Source organism: Epinephelus lanceolatus, chromosome 24 (genome assembly GCF_041903045.1).
Source record: "Epinephelus lanceolatus isolate andai-2023 chromosome 24, ASM4190304v1, whole genome shotgun sequence".
In the NCBI taxonomy this organism is placed as follows: Eukaryota; Metazoa; Chordata; class Actinopteri; order Perciformes; family Serranidae; genus Epinephelus; species Epinephelus lanceolatus.
The window spans coordinates 6,345,996-6,366,015 of record NC_135757.1 but is presented as its reverse complement, the minus strand read 5'-3'; positions in this window follow the sequence as shown (position 1 = coordinate 6,366,015).

The following is a 20,020-nucleotide window of genomic DNA, read 5'->3' as shown; positions in this document are numbered from 1 at the left end:
TCAGATAACATCACATACCGACATTACGGTGAGACGGATCTATCACAGGGTGCATTCTGTTCCACATTAGCACCTTGTCTTGCCTTGATGTCCTCCCTTCAGTGAGCCCTCCAGTGATGGTATTTGTGGAAAAAGTCAGCACCGCAAAAAGGCCAAGAAATCAATTGAAGGTGAAGTTGAACATTTCTCATGTCCAATAAAAAAATGCTGCTACAATATTTGGACCCCTAAAAGACTGAGCAGTACTTTAAAAGGAATGCAAGGTCAGTGGAAAGTTAAACCTGACCATTCTTCGACTTGTTTCATTTCTCAAAGTAACTCCTCATTTTCTGAATGTTAATTAATTAGAGCTAATGTTTCATCATCTCTAATTAATAAAAATAGCTTCAGGCTTGTCTTTCTCTAAATACAACCTGTCCACAGTGTAGCACCACAGATGAACAGATTATGAAAACATTTACTTTCCTTTAGCGTCCTACCTGTGTGATCTCATGTAAGTCCCAAGAGAGATACTGGAGATTATCTGGGGCAATATTACTACCTTGCTGCACTGGAACTGGGACTGAATTTCAATTTCTTTACACCCCAGCCACTTGGTGCAGCATTTGACAGGTATTTTGTAGTGATGGCCAAATGAAGCTTCATGAACCACAAGTTGTATTTGCTCAACCCACTAGATGGCGCTCTTGGTGTAATGAAAAAGGTTCAAGGGATGCAGTTTGGTTTCAACCCTTTGTTGAACAAAGAGTGCCAGAGTGGAAAATGGTTCATGAAGCTTCATTTGGCCATTGCTAGTTGATGTAAGAACATCTGAGTAGTTTTCCTGAGCAATAACTCCTCAACCCAACAGCCAGAATAAACCACAAATAACAAACATACCTTATTATGTCACAAACTTTACATTTCGGCAACGTTGCAGTTAACGTGTGGTTATGTTTTGGCAAAAAACACTTGATTATGGTTAGGAACAGATCATGTTTTGGCTTAAAATACTCCCTTTTGGTGGCACAATCACAGGTGGAAATGCTGCTGATGTTACCTTTGCTAGTCTCGAACAGCGGTCTGCAGCTGGCAGCCATTTTGCCTCAGCACCCCTCAGCAAAAATGCATTCTCACCCACATGACTGGGGGCCCTGTTAAAATAATCTACTGTATAGTGCATGGTCTAAAGTGTATGGCGCAAGTGCATTTAGGATGTGTCCAACTCCAATTTTGCACAAAATTTTGGTGCACTGTAAGGTGCAGGGAGTAAAGAGGTTGTATTTAGTCCCTTAATTAACCATAGGTGTATTTTTGGCCGAACATGAATTCAACCAATCAAAGTGCCATCTCCCAGTCCCTTAAAAACCAGGTCTGCCTGTACCTGGCCCACATGGCAGATTCGGCAAAATGGAGAAACGAGCGTTTCTCCATAATGTCACTGCAGCAAATATTGTACAATTTTTGAACAGTAAAGCTAAATCCTGTAGTTAGAAACTTGACAAAGAAAACAGAACTAAAATTTTAGCTCCTTAAATAATCAATGAAGTCATGCTGCTTTTGTGTGTAAATGAGCACAGCCTCTCTCTAATTGTGGAATCAAACAGCAGCTCTGCTCTGATCTCTGCTACGTTCACATTTTACAGAAAGTCATTCAAATTTGCCTCATTAATGATGTATTATGTCACCCACCTCCAACCTATAAATGTGTCCCTGTGTGTGTAACAAGTACAGTATAAGCGCATTGTGAACTGCCTCTGTAGGTGCATTTTATTATCTGAAATATGCGCCCTTTAGATAGCAGGAAAATACAGGGCCACTCTGACGTTAGACCAGGTTTTTGTTTGTCAATGGCACAGTCACTTTCTGCTGCCTCAAAATAGCAAACTGCCAAAAATTTGCCTGACCCTACCTCATTTTAAGACCAACACGGTCATGGGCGCACAGATGGGTGCAAGTAAATTCGCTATTTAGACAATGTGGCTGCTGGCCAAGAAAACCAACTGCCAACTAACTGCATTAGTCTGAAACTAACAATGACAGCTACCCCGCTTTGCCAGGATGCAAGATAGGCTCCTAGATCTTCCAGAGGCTTCAGCTTTGACCTGGCAGGTGTTAGTTTTTTTTTGTAATAATTTTGTACAGTTGGTAGTTGTGGATATCCCATCTCTCTGCCAATCATGGGAACGCACGGTCTATGCATCCAGAATGTAATTCCTCAGATACTGAGCTGGATAAAGAGAAAACCAGCCCGCCGATAAACACTCCTCAGCTGGGTGACAAACGCAGACATGGTGCATCACTATTGTTACATGTGGTTACAGTGATGTCTGTCACATGAAACCACTCCAGGAGCTGTCGACTTGTCACCACTTCAGAGTCGGGGAAAGGACTGTGGGTTACTGTATCATAACTCCAAAATACACGCTACTGTTGATGCACCTGATATGATCACTGTCGCTGCAGTGTGAGGAGCTGAGCATGTGCACATTGAGAAAACAAAAGATGGGAAAATGGTTGAGCTTTCACATGAAGACACACTGTCTCTGTCACACAAAATGTAAGGATCTGTGCTTTCAGTGGTATGTCCATCTGTAGGCTAATATGTAATTCAGCAAGCCAGTGTATAATGTTAGAAGCCATTGGTGGTGACAGAACCCCAAGGCAGCCAGCCATGAGAGGGCATCAGATTGCTGGATTACTTGTGACATTTTGGGGCTATTGTTTTCACAGCTCATAAGGTACCTAAATCAAGTTTCGACATTTCACACCTGTAGCTGGAGTGAAATGCACGCCCTCGCTACAGTGTGGTTGTGAGTACAAGTCGCAGAGGGGTGCAGTGTGTGCTGGAGCAAATAAAAGACAGGGAGTGAGAGATTAAATAACAAATATAGAGTCCTCCAGTGAATTTTTCTTACAACGCTGGATCGGTGAGGAGCAATAATGTGTTCAGAAGCTGTTTTCAGTGCTGCTGATTCAGAGGTCAGAGTTAAGTTACTGTACAAGGAAAAGTGCTGCATAGTTATCCAAACTACACACCATGAAATGTATCTGGACAGCAGGAGTGCAATGGGAGTGAGCTTGAGGAGGCTTAAAGGCTCAATATAAAAGTATTTATTAGACAATCAGCTTGAAGTTTATAGATATGTGTAGTACAATTATTCATTCATTTTCCGTAACTATTTCAATAGGGGTTGCTAGGGAGGTTGGAGCCTATCCCAGCTGACATTAGGTGAGAGGCGGAGAACACCCTGTACAGGTACCAGACTATCACAACGCTGACACATAGAGACAGATAACCATTCACACTCACATTCACACCTACGGACAATTTAGAGTCACCAATTAACCTGCATGTCTTTGGACTGTGGAAGGAAGCTGGAGTACCTGGAGGAAACCCACACTGACAAAGGGAGAACATTAGGTCTGCAAGAGCATTAAGATTCCATCTCTCACCTTATTTACCATCTCCACCTTGTCATATCCAACACATTTGTCACATATAAAAATTGGCCATATGACGTGCAAGGTACCCTTGTTGCTTTTGTTGTCGACGTTCTGGCACGCCGTGTCAACTTCAGCCTGTTACATGCATTGTGCCTTTTCAAAATACACTTTTGTTCTCACAGGAAATGTACAGTTTGCATTCAGTCTCTTTCAAAATAAATGCACTACATTGGTACAACACTGCAAATTGATTTTTCTTTTCCTTCTACGACAAGTACATGATTGGGTCTAGGAAAAAAAGAACAGGGTTTGGCTTTGCAATCTTAGAGGAAGCAAACACTGGCCTCCCGGGTGAAAGTGCTTGTTGTAGTGATATCCAAATGAAGCTTCATGAACCACCAGTTGTATTACACTGTTGGTGTCATGAAAAAGGCTCAAGGGATGGCAATGCAGTTTGATTTCAACCCTTTGTTGAACAAAGAGTGCCAGAGTGGACCCAAAACATAAAGAAAATGGTACATGAAGCTTCATTTGGCCATCACTAGCTGAAACCAAACTGCATTGCCATCCCTTGAGCCTTTTTCATTACACCAAGAGCGCCATCTAGTGGGTTCAGCAAATACAACTGGTGGTTCATGAAGCTTCATTTGGCCATCACTAGTTGAAACCAAACTGCATTGCCATCCCTTGAGCCTTTTTCATTACACCAAGAGCGCCATCTAATGGGTTCAGCAAATACAACTGGTGGTTCATGAAGCTTCATTTGGACATCACTAGCTGAAACCAAACTGCATTGCCATCCCTTGAGCCTTTTTCATTACACCAAGAGCGCCATCTAGTGGGTTCAGCAAATACAACTGGTGCTTCATGAAGCTTCATTTGGCCATCACTAGCTTGTTGGACCCATTCACTACCCCTACCCCTCCTGCCCTTCTTAGACCTCAGCCACCATTGTTGTTGTCCTGCCACGTTTTCACCTGATGCCGGTTTTAAAAACGTCTTTAGCCATATGGCAGAAGAAATGAAGACAGGCTTTGTGAAACAGGTTGAAACCACACCAGTGATTGTTTGTGTGGCGGTATGCAAGATATCCGAGTCTCAGAGGATTATGAATATGTCTTTAAAAACATGTAAAGGCCTGTTAAATGACCTGCCGCTTGCTTTAATCCTGTCCTGATGAAAACAGAGGCTTAGTTTGGAGACTTTAATCATCAGTTTAAAAGGGATGATTAAATGAGCCACACTGACGGGAGCTAACTGAAACCAGGAGTAATGAACCAGATCACATTTTTAATGAAGGTATAATACATCACTCTAAACCTACTTCACATCTTTAAAAGATAAACAAAGTAAACTTGCAAACAAGAGTTATACCAAGCTCACTTTGGTGTGGCTAGAGGTGTTTTTATTCTGAAATGACGGATCTCACTCCATCACGTCATACAGCCTCTTTACATATTCAAAATTAATTATCTATTTATGTATCAGCCACAGTGCTGGAGGTTTCCCTTTTTTAGCGACAGAAATACTCTAAGATGAGACATATTATTTGCATGTAATTGCTCACAAGAGGATCTCAATTACACTTAGAAACAGCTTACTTGTTATGGGATTTTGCGAGTGCACAAGGTAAGGGATTAGATCACATTCAATTCCCCCCACCAAGATGATTTCTCAAATCAAACTGAAAAGCATGCATCGAGCGAGAACTGCACATTAACTCATTTGCAGAGTTGATGCAGTGTGTTGTGGTGTCAGGCATGGCTCTGTGCTGCAGGAGCACATGGTAATTGCTTTAAAATAAATTTAGAAAAGGAAGGTCATGTTTCCTTGTATTCAGTGTTTTATTCTGACACTTCACTTCCTGCCCCTGTGTGATTACCTGCCCCACCCTGATTAGTCTCACCTGTCCCTCGTTACCCTTCCTCCCTTGTGTATTTAGTCCACCTGCTGCCCTTTATCTGTGCCAGTTCGTCTCTGTAGTTTGGAGCACATGTTCTAGCCGTTTGTTCCTCGTGTTCTCTAGTGTTTGATCAGATATCTTGTATTTTTGCATTCTGTGTAAGCCCCAAGCTTTTGGAAATGTTGTTATTTTTGGGCTATTTTTCTGTTCACCAACCTTCATTAACGTCCTTGTGTGTTTTTGAGTCCTGCTACTGAGTCCGCTCACTGCACTTGTACTTCAGAATGCTCGAGTCACTTCATAGTGAATTGGATTTGTGATTCATTTATTCATAAGACACTGGGAGTTGATGATGTGCTACAAAAGTCTACAGCAGCTGCAGCAGATTATAATAATGTCACATCAACATCAAATCTCCCTGGAGTTAAACATTTTTTGGGGAAAAAAGCCTTGAAAAGCACAGAAAACAAACACTTGGCCACTTGGGGGCAGCAGAAACAAGTAATAACAATATTAATATGGTTAAAAACCAGTAGCAATGTATGGTCCATAGACCATGAGGTTAAAAAAACACAGTTATAAAATTATGTATGAAATTGTCATACAGTCATCATCACTGCAAATCTAAATATGTGTGTGTCACCATTAGATCAGACTAATATGCCTGTTTAAAAAGGTGCGTTCTCAGATGGGATTTGAAGGTGGAAAGAAAATCAACGTTGCAAATGTTTTAAAGGAAGGACCTTGGGGTCGTCAGTGGTCAGAGAGAGACTATGCAGTTTAGCCAAAGTAGACTTAGGGCCCGTCCCAATACCCCTCTTAGCCCTACCCCTACATTTGCGCGTTCCCGCAAGGGGTAGGGGTGTCCCAATTCCTTTTTGCGTGTAGGGGTAGGGGGCATAACGAGGTATAGTGGGTATGAAACTAGTCCTTCAGAGCGAGGGATTTCAGATGCTGACTTGCCAGCGTGGGGTAGACATTGCCATGGCTACCACTGAGCAAGAGACAGGGGAAAAAAGTTCATACATAGCTAACGTTACCGTCGTCAGGTTGCTTGTTAGCAACCTGTTATCGTCTGTCATCTGTCCTGTTCTGCAAAATTGTCGGACTTCTGTCTGTCTGTTTATAGTCATTTTGTGTGTATTTGTGGTTGTTTTGTATCTCTGTGTAGTTGTTTAGTGTCTCAGTGTGATTGTTTAGTGTCTCTTTGTCGTTGTATTGTCAGTTCATAGTCATTTTGTGTCTCTTTGTAGTCATTTAGTGTCTCTTTGTGGATGTTTTGTGTCTGTTTATAGTCATTTTGTGTCTGTGGTTGTTTTGTGTCTCTTTGTAGTCATTTTGTGCCTCTGTGTGGTTGTTTAGTGTCTCTTTGCAGTCGTTTTGTGTCTGTTTATAGTCATTTTGTGTTTATGTGGTTGTTTAGTGTCTTTTTGTAGTCATTTTGTGCCTCTGTGTGGTTGTTTAGTGTCTCTTTGTCGTTGTATTGTGTCTGTTTATAGTCATTTTGGGTCTATGTGGTTGTTTTGTATTTCTTTAGTCATTTTGTGCTTCTCTGTGGTTGTTAAGTGTCTCTTTGTGGTTGTTTTGCCCATTTTTGTAGTCACTTTGTGTCTCCTGCTGGAAGGTAAGTGTTAATTTGATATTTAAGATTTTATAAGTGAAGGCCAAGGGCCCTGACACTTAGGGCCCCTGGGCCTGTGCCCAGCAGACCCGTTTAGTAATCCATCGATGCTCACATCCAAGCCAGATGTTTTCCTTGCCAAATGGTGGAACAGAGAGACAAAGACACTTGCAGTTCTACAAATATAGGACCACAACTTTGGGCTTGTGACAATGCCAAAGGGAAATCTAAAGCAGCACATAATGCAATCGGCAAACGATAACAACTGGCGAGGTGTTCCTGACATGAACGCAGAGCCTCTGGCATCATCCAAATTCACTTATTAAAGAAAGGACCAGAGCCCCAGCAGTCATTATCAATCTGTCTCAATCTTGTGCTACAAACAGGTCTCGTCCTCAGTGACTGTGGGCAGAAAGAGCTGGTTTGGTCCCCAGTGTGACATGAAAACACAACGTAGACGTCACATAGCTTTGAAATCAAAGTCTTTTATCAACAGTGAATTTACTCACTGATTCACTTTGGGAGTCAAACATCTGTTAGTGTTGCATTTGAACCTGTTTTTAGCATTTTGTTGTATTAATAACAGGGGGTATCAGCCAGTTGTAAGTTGCCTGTGGAGAAGAGTTAGTGAATGTAAGCAAGTCTCCCACAAAGGCAGAAATCATGTAAGTTTAACTGGGTCTGAAGGCCAAGGAAGACACCAGCTTGTGTTTGAACGGCAAGTTTACCTCCTGGTTACGGTACACGGTGAGAAGCAGAGAGATATTACAGTTTACATTTAAGACAACACCACCAATTGACGGTTTTCCTTCAACAACAATTGCACATGGTTATGTTTAGCCAACACACACGTGGATGGGTTTAGGCACCAAAAGCACATGGTTGGGTTTCGGAAAAATGAAAGGGTTTTGCTTTACAACCTTATGGGAAGTGAACGACAGCCTCCTGTATGAAAGTTGCACCCCTTAACCCATTCAAATGGACATAACTCTTCTAGCATGTCTAGACCTTTGATTACTGTCATCTGACTCCACCTAAACGCACATACATATTTGATGGGATGTCTCTAAACCAGTCACAGTGTTCCACATCATCTAAAGCGAACTGCAGTAGAGCCGCAGCCCCTTTTTATAATGTATGGTTGATCGGGGAATAGTGATGGCCAAATGAAGCTTCATGAACCACCAGCTGTATTTGCTGAACCCAATAGATGGTGCTCTTGGAGTAATGAAAAGGCTCAAGGGATGGCAATGCAGTTTGATTTCAACTAGCAATGACCAAATGAAGCTTGATGAGCCATTGTCTTTATTTTTAGGGTCCACTCTGGCACTCTTTGTTCCACAAAGGGTTGAAACCAAACTGCATTGCCATCCCTTGAGCCTTTTTCATTACACTAACAGCGCCATCTAGTGGGTTTAGCAAATACAACTGGTGGTTCATGAAGCTTCATTTGGCCATCACTAGTTGAAACCAAACTGCATTGCTATCCCTTGAGCCTTTTTCATTACACCAACAGCGCCATCTAGTGGGTTCAGCAAATACAACTGATGGTTCATGAAGCTTCATTTGGACATCACTAGCTGAAACCAAACTGCATTGCCATCCCTTGAGCCTTTTTCATTACACCCAGAGCGCCATCTAGTGGGTTCAAAAATACAAGTGATGGTTCATGAAGCTTCATTTGGACATCTCTACTTTCCAATACTGGACCCTACCTACTCTTCCTTTGTCGCCAAATGTAACTCCATTTGTAGTGACCTTCGCAGCTGAATGTAGCAACATATTAAGAATTAAATAACGTGATATAAAAAATAAGTAAATAGAACGTAAACTTACTCCTAAGCGTCTTTGGTAGTCACCCAACTTTATTTGTACAGAGCGTGTTCATGACGAATACAATATGGTGTTGCACATGGTCAGTAAAGGCCCGAACATACTAGGGTGGAACGTACGTGGAGCGGACTCCGTGGAGGTCCGCCCGGACCAAAAGCAGACATCCGCAAGCCCTGTGCACGCAAAGCTCAGATTTTACGACTCCGTGCACCAGTGACTGCTCTGCATGTATTTTTCACATCGACGCACAAGAATTGTGGGTAATGTAGTGTGTTTCATGGACATTTTTACTGGAAACTACAATGCGGAAGTGCGCTCGACTATGGAAGCCCGAATGACTGCGGACATTCCTCGCGGAGTCTGCTCTGCTTATAGTACGCCCGAGTATGTTCGGGCCTTAAGTCAGCATCGAGGCTCATTGTTGGATGGTTTCGTAACTCACCTCCTCTCCTAACTAGCTGGTTTTGGACAGCACTTAATGTGGTGGACCCTCCACATGGATACAGAAACGACTTTTACTCAGGATTTTTTCAAAAATATCCATCTATTGGAATGGACGATGGATCTGAGTGTCACCAGAAAATGAAGGCCTTGCAACTCCCTGTGACGCCCTAGAGAGGTTGGGACCCCAGAGGGAACCACTGCCATAAAGTACAAGTACTTTCTGTTTAAGCAACGTTTGCCATAAGCTACAGTGACCAGCTGTTTTAGAAAATATTTTCAAGTCTTTTTGGAAAGATAAAAGTATTTGTAAACCATTTTAAAAATGTCAGAGGGAACCAGTTGACTCGTGGAGAGTAGAGAAGTCAGAAGGTATTGAGAAATGGACTAACACATTGTTGGGATGAGATTTGTTGACCAATAAATATATATTTCTGGCCTTTTCCTTTAAGTAATGCAGGTGAAAGATATAAATGTTATCAACTGCACTTCACTCACGTCAAGCAGGGTGATGTAAAATGGTTAAACTACACCCGAGAGCACTTCAATATAATGTGACCACTGTCAACAATCATGGATGACTGGCAGCCAAAGAGGCTCAATAGCCTCTCAGCACCTTGAGTTCTGTCCCAGCTCATGATAGCATAACGAGGTATGCAGGCTTTTATTTACCCACCACGTGATCCTGTAAGATCCCCGCGCCAGAGGCCCTGATGGCTCACCATGACTGGTGACGGCAGCTTGTGTGCATCCAGACACAACCTGGCATGACAGCACAGCACATCTCGTTCCACAAAAAACAACGATCTGCATCTGCGACAGGCGCCTGGAGGCCTGAGGCATTGTCATAATGATGCAGCAAAAGCAAATGAAAAATGAAACGCACCTTCCTCTCACTTTCTTCTCTCTCGCCGAGGCCGATGTCGCACACATGATTGACTCACCAGGCGAATGATTTGCAGCACAAACTATCAGCCCAGACACTGAAACGCCACGCATTTTGCATTTGTATTGCACTGCTACACACTGCTTGAGAGGTGTATTTTTTTCTTCCTAAAATAGAAGAGATGAAGACCGGCAGTGTTTGCCGTCCTGGAAATGCATTCCCCTCGGAAATCCCCAACATGAGAGAAACAAACATCCTCCCCACGATACATTAGCTATTCATTCACATTTGCATGGTTATGTCGGATGCTGCCAAGACTCACTCTCTGTGCAATGCTAATCAATTCCTGCAGCGGCTGGATAAGACCACTGCACCCTCCCTTTGAGCGAGAGCCAACACTAATATGAATGACTCATTTGCAATGTAAAACAAGATCAATTAGTAATCCAGCATGGAGGGTGCATGCAAACCACCCCTTAACCTAAAACATAAAAACCTGTTTCTTGAAATGACGGGCTGTTGTGGTGCTTTATGTCTAACAGGATTACACAGTTCTGCATGGGCTACAGTGAATTGTGAGGCTGCAAAGGAATCTGTTTCCTCATAACAAAAATAAAAGAAACCCACTGCACAATTGACTCAAACCATCTCTCGACGCCACTGCAGACCTTTCCTTTCAGGCGCTTTATTGAGGTCACTGCATTTGTGTTCAATTCAAATGATTTTGAATGCAGCACGGCCGCTGCACCTCCGATCGAAACAAGCCATAATATATCGAAGACCTTGTCCGTCAGTCTTTATCTCTTTCCGAGCACCACCATCAAGCAAGCAGCAGAAAAAGATTACCGTATAATTAAAGATGCAGGGGTTAAGGACCTCATTTGGGGGATATGGCATCTTTTATCACGTATCGCAGCTGCACATGGGGCTTTCTCCTTTACCCCCGCTGTGGCTTTCACCGAAAAGAAAACACTGTTCCTGCTCTTGAGTGTCACGAATGTTTAATTATCTTGTTAAGGCACAGAAAGGATTTTAGTGTCCCAGATCAAAGTGTATCACTGGAGGTTTTGGGAGTCATATCTTTAAGTTCTGCAGATGATCCAAAGGTGTTCGGGAGTGCTGCTACGTGGAGGGTAAAATTTTCCTTCTGTCTTGCCTGGTACTGATTCAGTCCTTCCCATTCCCATCTGCTCCACTGACATTTGTACTTGCCCATCCCGTCCATCCATTCCCATTATTTCACTTCAGATCTCAGTCCTAAGTAATTATTTCCTGGAGTGAAACAGCTGCAGCACTGAGTAACATACTGAGCATTCACTTTACAAGGTAAAATCTGTACCTTCCCATTGATTATACACAAACACAGAGGCCATGCTGCGTGGCCCAAATAAGGTTCATTATATTCAGTCACAAATAACCACCTGACTGATGGCTGAATTCTACTTCATGCTGGCCCACTGTCACACTGTTATGGCTGACTGGGACACTTGAACAGAACAGAGCCATTGTTGATGTAATTAGTAACACCTGTGCTTTTCCTACTGTGACAAGTCATAAAGTCTTTTGTAAAACGTCGGAGAATAGTGGAAAATGCCGACTTGTTTTGCCCATCCGACAGTTACAAACTCAAAAAGGCAGCAAGTCGTCACAATGAAGAGGCTGAAACTAGGTCATGTTTGGTGTTTCTGCAAAGTTAAATCATTCGTGGATTATCAGGGTAGCTGCAGATTAATTTTCAATCTCTTAGCTAATCAATGAAGTGGACAGGGTCCTCTTGTGATGAGCACAGCTCAGGAAATTCTTCAACAGTAAGAGGTGACTGGGCTGTAATGTATACCATTGCACAAATAACCCCTGTATAAATTATATTTCAATCAGGAAAGACAACACAAGTTAATGAGAATGCAGAGGCTTTATTTGATAAAGACTTTGGTGTTGACCATGTCAATTAGATAGACCTATAGAGACAGAGTCCTATGAATAGCAGGCAGTCGGAGACACCACCACGGTGCCAGACAGACCCCGGTCAGGGGGGGGGCAAAGCTGTGAAGTGGCATGGACTGCAATGGCAGCAGAGACTAACACAGGTCAACTGCTAAGATGACCACTGGATGACAGGAAATCCCAAATCCCAGCAATATTGTCTTACTATATAATGACGAAAACTCTGTCTGTGTGTCTGTTCCACGTTTTTCTCCTCACTGACTTGGTCAATCCATGTGAAATTTGGCACAGTGGTAGAGGGTCAAGGGAGGATGCCAATGAAACAATATTACATCAATTGGCCAAAGGGGGGCGCTATAGCAACCGATTGAAATTGCAAACTTTGAATGGGCATATCTCATGCCCCGTATGTCGTAGAGACATGAAACTTTGCACAGAGATGCCTCTCCTCATGAGGAACACATTTGCCTCAAGAACCCATAACTTGCGCTTATATAGATTTTCCGCCATTTTGAATTTTTTGAAAAACACTTCAAATGGATCTCTTCCTAGGAAGTTTGACCGAGAGAGAGCGGAGTGAGAGAGTGGTACATACTCACAGCTGAGCGCTTTCCTATCTGTGCAGCTGAGCACCGCAGCACCTCCACGGACTATTACATCCAGATGGTCCCGGTGTTTCCTCCGGGAACTGTCCATTGGTTCGACAGCCCATTGGTTTGACATCCCATTGTTCCGACCATATTAAACTCATTGTTGCTAAGTCCATTCCGAAATCATCATGGTGCCCTTTGGTTAAGGTCTGGTTAGGTTTAGGCACAAAAACCACTTGGTTAGGGTCAGGAAAAGATCATGGTGTGGGTTAAAATGAAAAAGAAAGTGACAAACACATAAGCCGTGAGCCTGCTCCGCCTCAAGCCGGTCGCGGCGCACCATATGCCCACCGCAAGCCGTTCAGCACCGCGGACAGTCGGACTAATGGGATGTCGAACCAATGGGCTGTCGAACCAATGACATGGACCCGTTTCTTCCGCAGGCTCCACTTCACTCAGCTGCCCCATAAACCCGCTTCTTCTTCCCACTTCAACCTGAATAACAAGCCAGGGCTCGGTGCTCCGGTTGGATCCAAACGGAGAGCCGGGGCTAGCTCAGAGGCTAGCGGAGGCTAACTGGATGTGCTTCCCTCCGGTCATGCTGCGGCTAACCCTACGCTAGCCGCTCCCAGCTAGCTCCGGTTTGTTATTCAGGTTAAGGTGGGAAGAAGCAGCCGGTCTGTCGGGCAGCTGAGTGAAGTGGAGCCTGAGGAGGAAGCACCGGTTAGCCCTGGTTTCACTACAGGCAGATTCACTCGCTACAGGGGCGAGGAAATAAAACCTGAACAGCCAATCAGAGTGATCTCTCTCACCGACAAGCTCCACCGCTGATTCAATGTGCTCAATCGTCCGAAAAGCCGCCGATGCCAAAGTGCCGATGGTGCGGGACGCACTGCAAAAACTAGGGCGACCGACGCTCACCGACGGCCCGACTTTGGTCGACGGCCGACCGTCGACTTGGTGTGTCAGGGCCTTAAAGATGCTGTATGTAACTCTGGAGAAAGGTAGTTGATGTCTCTTTAAAGTTGTTAGGTACTGATGCTGTGGGTTAGTAATTTGACCGAACCACCATCCCAAAACTATATGGTTGTCTGTCTCTGTCAAGTATTTGATGACCTTGGAATGGGCCTTTTTCCAGAGTTACATACAGAACTTTTAAGAGGAAAATACGCACAATTTAAAAGTCACTTTTGGTCAAACTGAAACATCAGACAGCAAATTGGAATCTCTCCATGCCAGTGACATCACCGCAGTGGGATTACTGCACAAGATAACCAAGATGAAAGCTCTAGCAGCACAATAGTTAAGTCAGATCAATTTTATTTATATAGCCCAGTTTCACAAATCACATTTGGCCTCAGGGGGCTTTATAATCTGTACAGCATACGATACCCTCCGTCCTTAGTCCCTTGCCGCTGATAAGGACAACCCCCCCCCCCCCCCCCCCGAAAAACATTTAATGAGGAGAAAAATGGAGGAAGCCTCAGGAAGAGCAACCGAAGAGGGATCTGTCTCTGTGGACAGACAGGGAATAGATGCTGCGTGTACGAAATAGCCCAACAGAGAGAGAGAGGTCCCAAGACAGCTGATGGTCCGGCACAGAGAAGCCAGTTTAAAGAAGGGGGGAGGCGATGGAGAAGAGAGAGAGAATGAGACATAGAAAAACACAGTGCTTTTGGGACACAAACAACAGAGGTTGTTATGAAGCGATGGCTTTAAGCTAATATTATTCTCATCGGCAAGACTGCAAGGAATTATACATTGAGACTGAGACCGACCTGCCAGCTGGATAATAAAAGAATAAGCAACTAATTGAAAGTTGAGGCAAAAAAAATGGAGTTTGGAGTTTGGCTTTCAGGTCATACCAGAGAAAAGGGGAACAATAGGAGCAGGTCCTGTGGCCTGAGTGGAGAGTCCTGATTTTAGGATACGGTTTAATGAAAGGAGCGTGCTTAAAGTCTGATCTGACATATTGGACCAGTGAAGGGAAGCTGAAACTGGTGTAATATGGTCGAATTTGCTAGTATGAGTTAAAATTCTTGCTGCAGTGTTATGAACCATTTGAAGACTTCCAGTACTAGTATATGACAGGCCTGACAACAAAACATTACAATAATCCAGTCTGGGTGACACCAAGGCTTAAATAGGATAAAAAAATGATTTTAGCTGTGTTATGTAGGTAAAAGAAGGTAATAGTACCTTAAAGAAAGTAGTGATGTCCAAATGAAGCTTCATGAACCACCAGTTGTATTTGCTGAACCCACTAGATGGCGCTCTTGGTGTAATGAAAAAGGCTCAAGGGATGGCAATGCAGTTTGGTTTCAACCCTTTGTTGAACAAAGAGTGCCAGAGTGGACCCAAAAAATAAAGAAAATGGTTAGCGGTTAGCTAGTTACGCAGGAGCAGACTCGCTGGTCGTCGTGGGTAAAGCCACCTCTGCAACGTCCACTGAGGATCTGGACACGACAATTCCCATTGCATTCCCAGTCTCCTGACCACTGGGATTACCTGTGAGCCAAGCCGAAGCTCCTACCTGGCTCTGGCTCCACCCCTGGCAAGTGGATTGCTGCCGGCAAAGACAGACATGGTGGAAAAATCCTTCCTCGCCCCCCACCACCCATAGCCCGCAAACTATCCACCTCCAACATGTTCTCCAGCCTCAAGGATCAGGACCCCCCTCCGCCTCCATCCTCTATGGCTGCGGAGGCCGTCGGTCCATCGTCAGCGCTCCCTCTCCTCTCAGCTATGTCCAGCAATATTCCCATCTCTCCTGTTGTCCAATCTCAACGACACCCCTCTGCAGAAATATATTTCACACCTTGTCCAAAGAGCAGCTCTCCGGCTCTGGTCCCCTAGGCAGACATCACCTCTGCCCTAACACCATCTGACCGGACCCCCTCACTGGCGGTGGCTGGTGTCGCTGTCTCCTCTTCACCATCTGCTTCGGCTGCCACCTCTGCTCCACCTATCGCTACAGACACAGCGGCTGTCCGGTCCACTGTTGGGTGGCAGGACACAAAACGGGGAAGGTCCTCCTCCTACCGCCGCAAGCTGCTCATGGAGGCCGTGAACAGGTGCTCTGGTGGTCTCTCCTGCCTGCAGCCTGCAAAGGAGTGGCCTCCAACATCGCACTGCCCCCCCTCGCCGCACTTTTCACCAAACCCCCCACAGAGCAGAGGTGTTCGCCTCCACGTCCTTCTCCCTTATTTCATCCAGCTACTGCGATAGTAGGTGACTCTATAACGAGGAATGTTCACTTTTTTAACGCCAGCACTCACTCTTTCTCAGGGGGTTACACAAATCAAAAATAAACTCCCGGTTTTACTGCAGTCATTCCCAGACTCCATTACAAGTGTCATTGTGCACATCGGAACCTGCGATGTTGTCCAAAGGCAATCTGAAGTGCTGAAGGGTGATTTTAACAGTCTGTTCTCCACTTTAAAAGATTGTGAGAAGTCCATTTTACATCAGCGGCCCTCTCCCCACACTTGGCCTCGGCACAGAGCGATTCAGTCGACTCCTCTCTCTACACACCTGGCTCCGGGCTGCCTGCAGTTTCCACAACTTCAATTTTGTCAACAATTTTAACCTATTTTGGAATCGCCCCTCCTTCTACAGGCACGACGGACTGCACCCAAATAAACTGGGTAGCCGCATGCTTGCAGACAACATAGCACGCACTGTCCACAGCACGGTAATCAGCACGGTGCAAACACATGCGTGACTGTTTACATGCCACACCCCCTCCTCCCTCCGCGATGTCTCCCCCGACAGTGAGACATTGAGTGAAACATTCCCGTAATAATCACTGAAAGATCTCACCCAGTGTTGCCGTCTCTTCCTGGGAAGCATACTAACCTCCGCCCGCTACGACGCGCCTCGAACAGCAAACCTCCTGATATTACATTGAAAATGGCTTTAATTAATGCAAGATGGCTAGTCAAAAAGACCTTCTTATTAAACGACTTCTTCACCTCCCGTGATCTAGATTTCATGCTTTTGACGGAGACTTGGCTACATGCTGGTGAGTCAATGCCCTTTTCTGAACTTCTCCCTCCTGGCTGTACTTTTCTCAGCTCCCCTTGGACCTCTGGCAGAGGTGGAGGGCTAGCCTGTGTTTTTAAATCCAGTTTTCACTGTCGGCAGATACAAACTGTCTCTTACTCCAGCTTTGAGCTGCAGCTTTTTAAACTGAATTCCTCTCCTCCCTTGCTGTGTGCGGTGGTTTATCGTCCACCTAAATACAATAAGGAGTTTGAAAACTTTCTCTCTGGAGTAGTGTTGGAATTTGATCATTGCCTAATTTCTGGTGATCTGAACATTCATGTGTGCTGTGAGACCAGTCCTCTGGTAAAAGACTTCCCATCTCTGATTGACCTTTTTAATCTTACGCAGTGGGTCTCTGGCCCGACGCACGAAACGGGGCATACTCTTGACATAGTGCTGTCACTTGGTTTGTCTGTTGATGTCAGTGAAATTTGTAATAGTGCTTGTATTTCTGATCACTTGCCTGTTTTATTCTCTGCCACTGTTCCCTGCTCTGTTGTTGCTACTGGGCCTCCTGCACACTGTTTTCGTGCTTTTAACTCTAATACAGTGCTACAGTTTTCTACTGGTTTTAGTGATTTTATGAATACTATTGTGGATAGCTGTGGTGTCCTTAGTGCTGAAGAGCTTGCTGCTGTTTTTAATTCTACATGCACAAATATTTTGGATGCTATTGCTCCTATAAGGTCCAAACACCCAAAGGTTACTTCCGAACCATGGATAAATGACTCTGTCCGTGCTCCCTTGGTGTAATGAAAAAGGCTCAAGGGATGGCAATGCAGTTTGGGTTCAACTAGCGATGGCCAAATGAAGCTTCATGCGCCATTTTCTTTATTTTTGGGTCCACTCTGGCACTCTTTGTTCAACAATGGGTTGAAACCAAACTGCATTTCCATCTCTTGAGCCTTTTTCATTACACCAAGGGCGCCATCTAGTGGGTTCAGCAAATACAACTGGTGGTTCATGAAGCTTCGTTTGGACATCACCACCTTTAAGTCAAATAAAGGTATTCATTGTCATATGCGCAGTTAAAAACAAGTTTCCGTACAATGAAATTCCTCCTTTGCCTTCCACTCTGAATGCTGTTTAAACAATGAAACAAAAAGGTATAAAAGGAAAAATATAAACACAAGAATAAGGAATATAATAACATAAAAGATAAAAAGATATCACAAGGGATAAAAAAAAAGGAAATTATAAAGTATCCAAATAACACTGTGTACAAGAATGATTTAATACATCGTAGAACAAAAGTTGCCGCTAGGCCCATGCTGCCGTCATCAGGGGGATTTTAGGTCCACCAATCAAGGATTTACCAAGGTGAAAACAGATTACAGATCAGGGACGTAGGGCCTCTGGATGTTATTACGGGAAGGTCAAGCAAACAACTACAAAAAAGATGTGAAATGATCATAAAGAGACGGAAAACAAATAGCAGCTATTTATTGATATAGTTTACATCTCAAGAAACCGTGCTATCTAAACACAGCTACAACAAAATGACTGTAATGAGGTTAAACAGTAGGTGTGCCTAATGGTATATTTCCCAGAGCTACAGTTCACCGACAGTGTAATAGCTGTCTATTGGAATCTTATTGGATCCATAGGATTATGTCAGCAGCTACTGCCCCTGTGTGCACATATATGTGCTGCAGAGCTCTGTGGAAAGATTCACACATGAATGGATTTTACTGGATTACGTCCATCATGGCTCTCACACGCCTCTGTAAAATGCAATGGACTAATGAAAAGTGATTCTCTCTGTATTTGCATCTCAAAAGATCCGCCACTTCCTCCTGACCCGTCTTGATGTGTCACAGCTTCTGTTAAAGGTGTCATTTGCCTGCCTGTATCAAATGGTGGTTATGCAGAAAACGTACCCTATGGCCACGTTTTTTCCCAGTCGCCATTTGTGTGCCATTATGTGCTTCAGTCCTTTGCTCAATTCAGACCCAAAGAGCCGTGAAAACATTTCACACCGATTTGATATTCACATCCTCTGTTCTACATGTCATAAGTGGATTACGGCGTTGCTTGCCTCCCAGGAGCGCTGTTGAGGAACGCTGAGTCGGCATGTGTCTGCAGAACATAAAAAAAAAAAAAAAAAGGAAGGCCTCCTTGTCTGCTTATCAGCGAGCCGAACGCCGCTTCCCACAAAATCCTCCAGGACATGCATTGTTGAGAAGCACAAGCTCTCAATGTGGACGAACGCGCGTCTCCTTATAAGGTGCCACGGCGGTGTAAAGCTTTTTGTTAACCACCCAGATTGTTGTCAGGCATTCATACCGTTATGTGAGTCTTGTGGGAAAAAGGCACAGTCATTGTAGCCGTTTCATGAAGGTGCTGCGCTCTTAAGTGCAAAGAAAGACAACCTAACAATGACACTTGTGGGCTGTGAGACGAGACATAAAGGATTTTACAGATGTGTTAAAGAACATTAACCCTCATAGTGGCTGCTTCTCTCTTCGCATGCCTGAAGACACATCCATATGTTTGCATATAGTAAACCCAGGTGTGTGTGTGATAAAGACTAAAGCCACAGTAGAGCTAAGTTGTGAAGCTGTGCGTCATAATACGCTCCGGTGAGCGCGTGATAGAGCGGTAACACTTCGTGAACACTCTCACCTCCGCTCAGCTGAACATGAAATGCAGTGCCATGTGGCCGAGGTGCATTTGAAGGGAAGGTGGTGCAATCTTTGCATCAGCACTGCATCACATTATGGATTATAAAGCACCACCGGCAGCGTTTTGTTCCCAGCCCAGCAATGACTGTGGATTTTGGTTCATCTTCTTTTATTGAGCTATTTGCGCTGAAAGCTCATCACCGAAAGTGTTTGATCATATCTGGTTTATAGGTTTTGGAAGAAGAGCTCATTTGCATGGTTGTATTCACACAGTTTGCATTCTAGGGAATCATATGCTCACTTAAGTCTAATACAGCAGTGGTCTGATGGGGGAACTGAGAGGTCATGTGACTGGAGTTTGCTCTTATGTCAGGCAGTCTGGGAGGATTTATATTTATTCAGATTCAGATTCATACTACCGCTAAATTTAGAAGGAGAACATCACTGAAATATATACAGTATGTAGGCCCACGTCTATGGTGAGATTTTCCCCCTTCTAGTGGAGGTCGATGCCAGACACCGTGCTGTGCTGATTGATCTCATTGCAGCTGCAACACTGATACAGGAGGAGGAAAGTTCATTCAAAGTAAAATTGTCAGCAGCACCACAGCTTAAGGTAAATGTCAAATCGAAGGTGTCCGAGTTTAGTTAAAGTACTTCTACTGATTTCAAGGAAACAACTGTATTCAACTTTTCTTAGTCAGT